The sequence below is a fragment of the Bidens hawaiensis genome, unplaced genomic scaffold (assembly GCF_021521415.1).
Source record: "Bidens hawaiensis isolate Kalapana, Puna unplaced genomic scaffold, B.hawaiensis_p1.1 tig00038194_1, whole genome shotgun sequence".
Lineage (NCBI taxonomy): Eukaryota > Viridiplantae > Streptophyta > Magnoliopsida > Asterales > Asteraceae > Bidens > Bidens hawaiensis.
The window spans coordinates 40,278-50,266 of NW_027496709.1; positions in this window are offsets into that span (position 1 = coordinate 40,278).

Genomic DNA, 9,989 nt, shown 5'->3' on the forward strand with positions numbered 1-9,989 from the left:
ATATTTCCAAGATTTTGGACAGGTAGTAGGTATAAATGTAATTAATTTCCAAAAATAATTAGCTTCTGTGCGTTTCCAAAGCGTGTGGAAACCATTTTGACAGGTAGTATGCAGTTATAGTGTGTTATACACTCAACAACCAACTATATAACAACAGAGACTTTAATGACTGCAATAAAACTGGTGACTGAAATTTATTACACTTCTATATATGTTATGTGAATTCCAAACTTGGCCAAGGAGAAAAAATCTAAGGTTTCCACAGATCTTAAACTTCCCAAAGATCTTAGATTTTGATAAAATCCTTTCCAAAACTCAATGCCATCACCAAATCTTAAATCTAAGGTTACTGGTGATGGCATTGAGTTTGGAAGCGATTTTTCAAAACTGAATTTTATTTGTTCAAAGGCTTCTTCAAAGTCTGGAGGGTATAATTTTGGTATGCAGGTTAGTGAAAACAAGGGCATAATGGTCTTTTTTTAAAAAATGAGTTGATAATGTTTTGCAGGAAACCAGCTGTTGAAAAGTATGTTGAAACATAACCAAATACAGGTTGTGCAAGAAACAAAACCATCAGACGAGAAATGATGACTGTCACCGAACACCCTAGACAACATGATGCATTTTTGGGCTTTCTTTGTATTAATGTAACTTTGATATCACACGAGTAAGTTATGAGTGTAATGACTTTATTGATCTTGCTATGGTACACTACAAGTCAATTGTGACTTTTATCGATGTAACATGATGTATGTTTGAACTTGACACCAATTGACCAAAATAGCCATAAGATGAAATGAATTCAACAAACCGGCATGTACGTATAAGTAGTAAGAGTATTAAAAACAACCAATATTTCTTTAGTTTGAATTAATAAGTACAAAGTAAAGAATGGTGATATCATGTATCAAAACTATATTTAAACATTATTTACATCTAACTAGCCGAACGAACACAACTGCTGGGTCGACAACCCCGACATCGGTGTCAATCTCCATTACAAATAGTTGTAGGCTTTTTCCCGGGCCTCCAGTAATCATCCGGGGACTCATTACGAAGCAGTTGATTTGGTTGTACAAGTGGCAATGTATTACCCTCATGAGGGAAAGTTACCGTACTAAATTCCTCATTGACCTCGTCATACGAATGCCTATAATTCTTGGGTGGAGTCATGAGGACAACATGCTTTTTTCTATCCAGCTGATCTTGAACATAAAACACCTGGCGTGCTTGCGAGGCCAATATGAACGGATCATCCTTGTGGCCAAATTTGTTTAGGTCGACCGACGTGTAACCAAGAATATCATGTTTGACATGTTTACGGTCAACCCATTGGCACATGAAGACCGGAATTCTTTTAGTATGATAATCTAGGACCCATATCTCTTGCAAAACCACAAAATAAAAGTTTTGTCCATAAGTCACCACGTCTTTTTTGATGTGCATGTCATCCGTCTCTACACCAACCCCGCTGTTCTGGTAAACTCTACCATCATGAGATTTTGTACGAAATTCAAAACCGTTGATGTCGTGCGAGTCGTATTTGTAAACGTTGCGGTGTGCTCCGTGTGCAATCCACTTTACGGTTTCCGATACAGAACCTGGGGAGCCCGCTAGCTCTCTTTCAACCTGAATTTCATTACAAGGATTAGATTCTCCACCTACATTGCAGAAACTATAAAAGAATTTTAAAAATTATAGAAGACTTAATAAATTGATCTACCTTGTCGCGTAACCAGTCACCAAACTTTAAAGTATGCTCCTTCTCCAGCAATGCTTTTCATTTACCAGGCATTTGGTTTTTCAAAGAGGTCTTGTGTTGTCTGCAAGTAGGAGTATAATATATTATGAATTAATATATATATATATATATATATATATATATATATATATATATATATATATATATATATATATATATATATGTTTGCAGTTACTGTACGCTAATGCCTTAACGTACGGTATATTCTGATTTAATATATGGGTGCGTTTGCTGAGCGTTTAAGTTGATTTAATATTTGGGTGCATTTGCTGAGCGTTTAACTTTTCTATATACGGTAACTGCACGCTATATATATATATATAATATAGATTATATATGTTAGTAATACTTACTCGATATACGGCGCTATTTCAGGCGTATTCTGCAGCACATAGAAATGTGCTCTTTTGAAAAGATCAGGAGAAACTTCAACTGATTTAACGCATGTGAAAGGAATTGTCTCTCCATTATCATCATGCTTATCATGTGGAATACCAACAGTACTCTTGATGTTTTTTTGGTATTCGCTCAGAAACTCGATTGTTTCTTCCGCAATGTTCTCCTCAGCAATGCACCCTTCTGGATAAGTTTTGTTTCGCACATGCCCTTTGATAACCTTCACACACCTTTCAAAGGGATACATCAAATCATGGTGGCCCACATAATTTTATCTCTCTTACAAGGTGCACGGTTAAGTGAACCATGACATCAAAAATTGATTGCGGAAAGTACTTCTCCAGCAGGCACAGTGTAACTATTTGCTCTTCCTGCATCTTATCAAGCTCTTCTACAATGATTTCTTTGCTACAAATTGACTTGAAAAAAAGCAAAGCCTGATTATAGCATTTCTCATTGGTTCTGGCATGATGGACCATATTACAAGGGGCAGAAACTGTTGCATAAGCATGTGATAATCATGTGATTTAAGGCCTTGCAGCTTCCTTTCTTTAAGATTCAACAAACTAGAGAAGTTAGAATAATATCCTAGTGGAGCCTTCAGTTTATACAGTGTTTCAAGAAACATGTCTTTTTCTTGCGCTGATAATGCGAAGCATGCTGCAGGCAGTTCTGTATTGTTGCCTTTTGCTTTTGGTTGCAACTCCTTTTAATCCCTAAAAACTCCAAATCCTTTCTAGCTGCCAATTAATCTTTTGCTCTACCGGGAATGTTCGGAAACGTCCCAACAATACTTTCTGCCACATTCTTTTCAACATTCATCAAATCAATACAATGTTGGACAGGTAAATACTTCCAATAGCTGAGCCGTTGGTACCATATGTTGAACTTCTTCCAATATTGGTGCGGCGTTGTGTTATCCCTTTTCCTCTTACTCCCACCAAGGGATTCAGATCCCTTTCCCCATTCATTGTTAATGTTTTTGACCTCGTCGTATATCTATTCCCCTGTCATAGGCTCTTTAGCGGTTCTCATCTCATCTTTTCCGTTGAACGTCTTTGTTTGTTTTCTGAAAGGGTTGTCATGTGATAAGTACCTTCTGTGGGCAGCATAACTCTGCTTCTTTGTGTGATAAAGTCGAACACACTGAGTTTCGCCCCGACACACCACACAACCTTTGAATCCACTGTAAGGGCAACCACATAGTGTACCAAGAGCAGGGTAATCATTAATTGTCCATAACACAACTGCACGTAGTGTAAACATTTCTTGTTTATATGCATCGTATGTTGGCTCCCCGACCTCAAATAAAGATACTAGATCGTCAATTAAAGGCTGTAAAAACACATCAATATTGTTTCCTGGCACTCCAGATATAAATAAGGAAAGCATGATGAATTTTCTTTTCATACACTTCCAAGGTGGAAGGTTGTAAATGACTGCTAAAACAGGCCAGAAACTGTGGTTTCTGTTGCCTCTATGTACGTCGACCCCATCAGTGCAAATCCCTAGAAGAATATTTCTTGGATCGCTTCCGATGGTATCGGAGTACCTGTCATCTATGGCTTTCCATACTGGTGAATCTGATAGGTGGCGTAAAACACCGGGTTTATTGGTACTCGTAGCGTGCCATGTTAAATTCTCTGCTGTGGTCTTTGATTGAAAGAGGCGCTTGAATCGTGGAATAATGGGAAGTACCACAGTACCTTAGCGGGCGTGTTTATGTAAGTATTGTTAGTCTTCTCATCCACCTTCCACCTTGACTTATTACAAACTGGACATGCTTCCAAATCCTTGTAATCCTTATAGTAAATAATGCAGTCATTGATACACACATGTATCTTTCCGTATCCTGAGCCCATTGCCTTCATCATCCTTTTTCCCTCATACATATTATTTACCATTTCGTTATCTGCAGGTAGCATCTTTTTCAACAATTTCAGAAGTTCATCAACGAACTTATGAGATACCCCGTGGTTGCTCTTCAAGTTGAGTAGCTGTACTAATGCAAACAACTTGGGAAGTCAAGACATCCTTTATAGGGGCTTCTCAGCGTCAACAAGTAGTTGTAGAAACTGTTGATACTTCTTGTCGCCTTTGAAATTGTCTTTTGTAGCATTTACCATTTCTACAGTTTCACAGACATCTGTTGGAATGTTGGTGTCAACAAACCCAGTATTATTATCATAATTAGTTGGAATGCAGGTGTAGGAAAACCCAGTATTATTAACATTAGTTGGAATGTTGGTGTCGGTTTCTCCATGTTTTATCCAAGTAGTATAACTCTTATCAATTCCAAACTTGTACAAGTCATGTTCTACATCGTCTACACTAAGAGATACGCGGTTCATACACCGAACAAATGGACATGAAATAGAAATTGGTGGTGATGTCTCCTTGCAATTATGAACTGCAAAATGTAGAAATACCATAACACTATCTTTATATGCTTTACTGCACCTGTCGCCTACTGACATCCAAGACTTATCCATCTTCCAAGATATTTTTTATTAACTGTGTCATAATCGATATATATATATAGACACACACACACACACACTAATTAATGCCAATAAATGTAACCGACTAATTATAAGCAAAAATATTTGGTACTCACCTGAGATTAATGAAGCTGTTTGGTAGGATTTATATTGATGAGAGTTCAATAAATACACTAGCAGATCATTTAGTAGGGTTTGGTGAGATTTTATTTGGTTCAATAAATACTAATTGATTTGGGAGTCTTCCAGAAGATAACTCGATTTATTGGCGGGTAAAAATGAAAATTTTAAACTTCTAAATTTCGTTATATAAATATTAGAATAGGTTCTATTACGTTCTCAGGGTGTAGCTCAAACGGTTGAGGCACTTGTGATTAAACATAGATTGCAAATACCGCGGGTTCGAAACTCTGGAGGGAACATATTTTTATTAATTTTTTATAATAACCTCTTTTCAATGAAATAAATACACTGTGATTTTGAAAACACTCAAACTAAACTATTCATTAAAAGGCCTTTAAATCCGTTCAGAAACATAAAAATACATCATAATAGCTAGTCTAAAATCATAACAAAGTTTCTTAGCTTTTAATTACAAAACTAATTAAAAGCCCTAAAAACAACAAGAAGCAAATAAAATACAATATCTTCACTTTTTTTCTGATTCAATCAGTGAAGCTACACTCCTTGCAAGTTGATCCTCTAATGGCTTATTTGCCCTTAACAAAATAGGAATTATGTCTGTACAACTTGTGCACACATCAGATCTTGTGGACGAAACACAATCAGACCATGTAAAGAAATCATATTTTTTGCCCTAAGTTAAAAAATATAGAGTTTAGGGTCAACAATTGTAGATGAATTCCAACTTTATTTGCAATTTCACTAACCTGAGATGCACAATTGTAGAACCTCCGACCTGGATTTTTGGTGGTCCTTGATGTTCTTAGAATGGCTTCTTGACTACGAAAACAATAAACCTGAGATCGATTGTTACCGGATGTTGTGGTCCGCGATGAGGTTTCTTCCATGGTGAAAAAGGAGTTTTTATTGAAAACAAAACTAGATATATAAGTATATATATATAGGAGGGTTTAGAAAGGAGTTGTTGTACACATGCGTGTTACCAGCGTTTTAGGATATTTATATATGTCTTTGTACAGTAGCGTGTTGCAAGCGTAATAGACTCTTTTGAACAAATATATAACATATTTTAAACTAATTGATTACACGCATTTTTAACAAAGAAAGATGAGAACCATTAATCCATATTTACCATTCATCAAAAGATGCATCACAAAAAGTACCATAAATTACAATAAATAAAGCATTTTAAGATAATCCATATATTTACCATTCATCAAAATATGCCTTACAAAAAGTACCATTAATAACAATGCATCACAAAGAACCAAAAAGAGAGAAGCTAACATCACCATCACTCCGCCTTGTTCACAGTCTCCGCCCCCATCTCCTTAAAACACATGTTGGTTGACACCGTAGTTATGGTGTCAACCAGGGTCTCACACACTGAGTCGTAGCATTCAGACTGTTGTTGCTGATAATTAGCAACCATTGCTCGAAACTCAATATCGTCTTCCCACAACATGAAGTTACAGGATTGTAAGGTGTTTGTTTTTTCCCAAGTGAGTGTAGCCCTAATCGCTTAGAATTTCTTCAACAAAGAGTCGTCTTTCCCTTTCTGAAAATCCATCATTTTTTTCACTATGGCCTTCACGGTTTTCTCAGAAGAATTCATTTTTATTATCTTTCTGAAACTGTTAGTGTGATTGAATAACCAAACTTAATGTAGTTAGGTTTTATTTGTAGTAAGATATAGTAAGATATAGCTTAACTTTAATGTAGGCTATCATTACCATAATATTTTTCCCGACATTTTTGACATGTGAGTATAATTGTGATCAATTAATTCTGACAGGTGATATAAATGCAAGTAATCTCTAGATTAAACAAAAACACATGAGACAAGTTTGTGCATTTCCCAAGCGTGGGACACCCTTTTGTTTTTTTATTACAGAGTTACTATTCGTCCGGTTGTGTTTCCCAAGCGTGGGACACCCTTTTGTTTTTTTATTACAGAGTTACTATTCGTCCGGTTGCGTTTCCCAAGCTTGGGACACCCTTTTGTTTTGTCTGTGAGTCTTTTGGTTATATATACCTACACCACATTTGTTAAACTCATATACCTACATAATTTTAAATTATTTTTTTAGTTAATAATGGATTACTCGTCATCATCATCATCATCATCCAGATCCTACAAGGCTGCCCTTAGAAGGCATATTGAGGCTCAAATCGAGATAGATAAAGCTTGTCTGGAAACTCTTACTGAAGAATTTGTAAAGACTAGCAACAGCTTGGATGCCAGGGATGTCATTGCAAAAGTTCTTACTCGAATGCCCGCTAGTACTATCCGAGATCTTGCTGATTTATTTATGGTTGATGTAGGACAGAGAGAGCTTGGCGAGTTAAAACTTTTGGGCAAGGCAATTCTTGAACTGAATTGCTCAATGGAATTGAAGTTGAAGTTTCTTATGTCACTCAGATATTAGTATGTGATGGTGTTTCATGGTGTGTTTTTATGTGTGTCACCCAGAGATTAGTAGTAATAAAATTTGTATGTTTGTGATGGTGTGTTTTGGTAATAATAAAATTTTTATGTTTGTGTTAAAACATTGATTCAACATGTAACTATTATCTTAAAGTGCATTACAAACTGTTAACAGAAGACTAGAGATCTCCATAACAAGTATCTTAAAGTACATAGCAGTCAGTTTTGAAATCATTCAAATTTTTTGTTGCCTTATCTTAAGTTCAGCAATCAACTCTTCTCCGGTTAAATGAGTGTCGTCATTTTAATGGAATAGCAGTGCATTCTTGATAAGAGTATTTCTGTGTTTGTTTGTATCCGAGAGGAGGATTTTGCACAAATACTTTAACCACAAACCTTTTAGCTGTCTTTTTTGTTCATGGCCTTCCTTTTGGAGATTACACCCCCATGGTCTCTTCCCATCATATTTCTCCATGTGTCTCATAGCAAAAATACCACAATCTATTCCATTACTTTTTGTTCTCCATCTCATCTTCAATCTATTGATTGTTGCTACTTGGATTTGCTGAGTAATGGGGTGTTTGATTGTTTTAAGATACATGCAAAAAACGTTTCTCTACACAAAATAGAAAGCAATTTAAGTATTTTGACAATTTTTATAATAGGTATGTATGTTTTTTGGGTAAAGGTATATATGTTTACCAGTATATCAGGAGTCTTTCCGTATCTTTCTTCAAAATTCTCTCTAATTGCTTTTGATTTGTCTTCTAAGCTTTTAAACTTTGCATTAGCTGGTATTTCTGATTTGCACTGTTGTCAAGTAATTCTATCCCTCCTGTTTGAAGATTGAAGGTAACCACAAAGAAATGATCGCGTTTTATTATTGGCACGAGCACTATAGCAACCTCCTTGAGTGATTGAATTCCACTCCTTGCCATTTCTCTTTCGATGTTGTCTGAAAACACATCCAGTCTTTCTTTGTCTGTGAAACCCCTTGACTCAGAATAATGGTCACTTGTCTGTAGAATAATTAAAATGCAGATGATTAAAGCGTTTATTGTGCGTTTTCTAATAGTGCAAGCAAAATAGATTAATTTGTCCCAGCACATTGCTTAAAGCAAAGAATCTGAACGGTGATGCTGCAGATTTTTTCTTTTCTTCATAGTTCATTATATAGCTGAATGCATCCATTGCATTGGCGGGTATATAAATGCCAGGACAGAAGCTTTCACAGACCACCTTGAATGATTCTATGTAAGTGGACTTGTTGACCTCCTCCCAAATGTCTCCAAGACAAAAAAATATATATTCTGAAATTATTTCTTCATCTTCCGTGACATCAGCGGATACGTCAACCTCTCTCAGAAGATATGGAGAGTTCAGTGCATCTGGGCTATCACTTGTTTACAATCTGGTGTCAACTGTTAAACATAAAACAACTCACATTAAATTTGATTGAAAATAATTGTAACTATAATTAAATACCTTCAACTCCTTTTGGTTTTTATTTATAATTAAATACCCTCTTTTAATGTCGCAATCACTGTATTAACAACTTCATCAATATCTGCGCATGAGACATTGTTTTCTTTCCCTGCATCATTTTTTACGACAACCAAAGACGTAATATGTTCAACTGTGATTATAATTAAGCTGGTATATAATTAAGCTGGTACATATATGATATACCTTTCTGAGCAGCCACTGGACCACCAACACCAACATCTGAATCAACTGCATCACACAAATGTAATAAGTTTAAAATAACAGCATAAGTGTTTTAAGAGCGTTTTAATTATACTAATAATTAATTTAGCCCAAATACCTTTCTGAGCAACCACTGGACCACCAACACCAACATCTGAATCAACTGCATCACACAGATGTAATAAGTTTAAAATAACAGCATAAGTGTTTTAAGAGCGTTTTAATTATACTAATAATTAATTTAGCCCAAATACCTTTCTGAGCAGCCACTGGACCACCAACACCAACATCTGAATCTTGTGTTTTAGGGACCACATTATTAGTGAATCTTTTTTCCCATTCACAACATCTAGCAAAGATATTCTCATTTGATGGATGTCTATCCTTTCCTTGACGAACCAACTCGTTGATCTCGGAGCAAATTTTATCAAATTTCTTCAACTTGTTATCCATTGCCTTATTCCAAGACTGTAAAAAGAAAATATAGTTATTGTTAATTCAAAAACATTTTCAATTTATCCCAGCCAGTTGTAATGGAGTTAAATAATAGTCAACAGGCACGATAGGCATTTGCAAACTTAAAGGTGAATAATCGCTTACATAATCATCCAAATCTTGTTCAGTTGTTTGATCGGCATTATCTGTTTCAGATGCACTTTGACCATCTGTTTTTTAATTACATATAATGTTGTATTACATAAAATGCAAGTAGATATAAGAGATATGAGAGTTTTTTAGAAGAAAATAACAAGTTTAATATCATGTTCTTGTTTCTCCTCAGCTGCAGTGTTTTCTTCAACTCCAGGCTTACCGGCAGCACTAACCGTCACAGCAGCGGTAGCAGCAGCAGCAGCAGTCTCATCAAGTCTCCTCCCGGCAGCACTAACTGTCACAGCAGCAGTATCAGCAACAGCAACATCAGCAGTCTCATCAAGTCCCTTCCCGGTAGCACTAATGGTCACAGCAGCAGCCGCATCAATCCCTTTATCGTCAACACTAAACGTCACAGCAGCAGCAGCAGCAGCAACCTCAATAGCATCTTCTTCTAAGG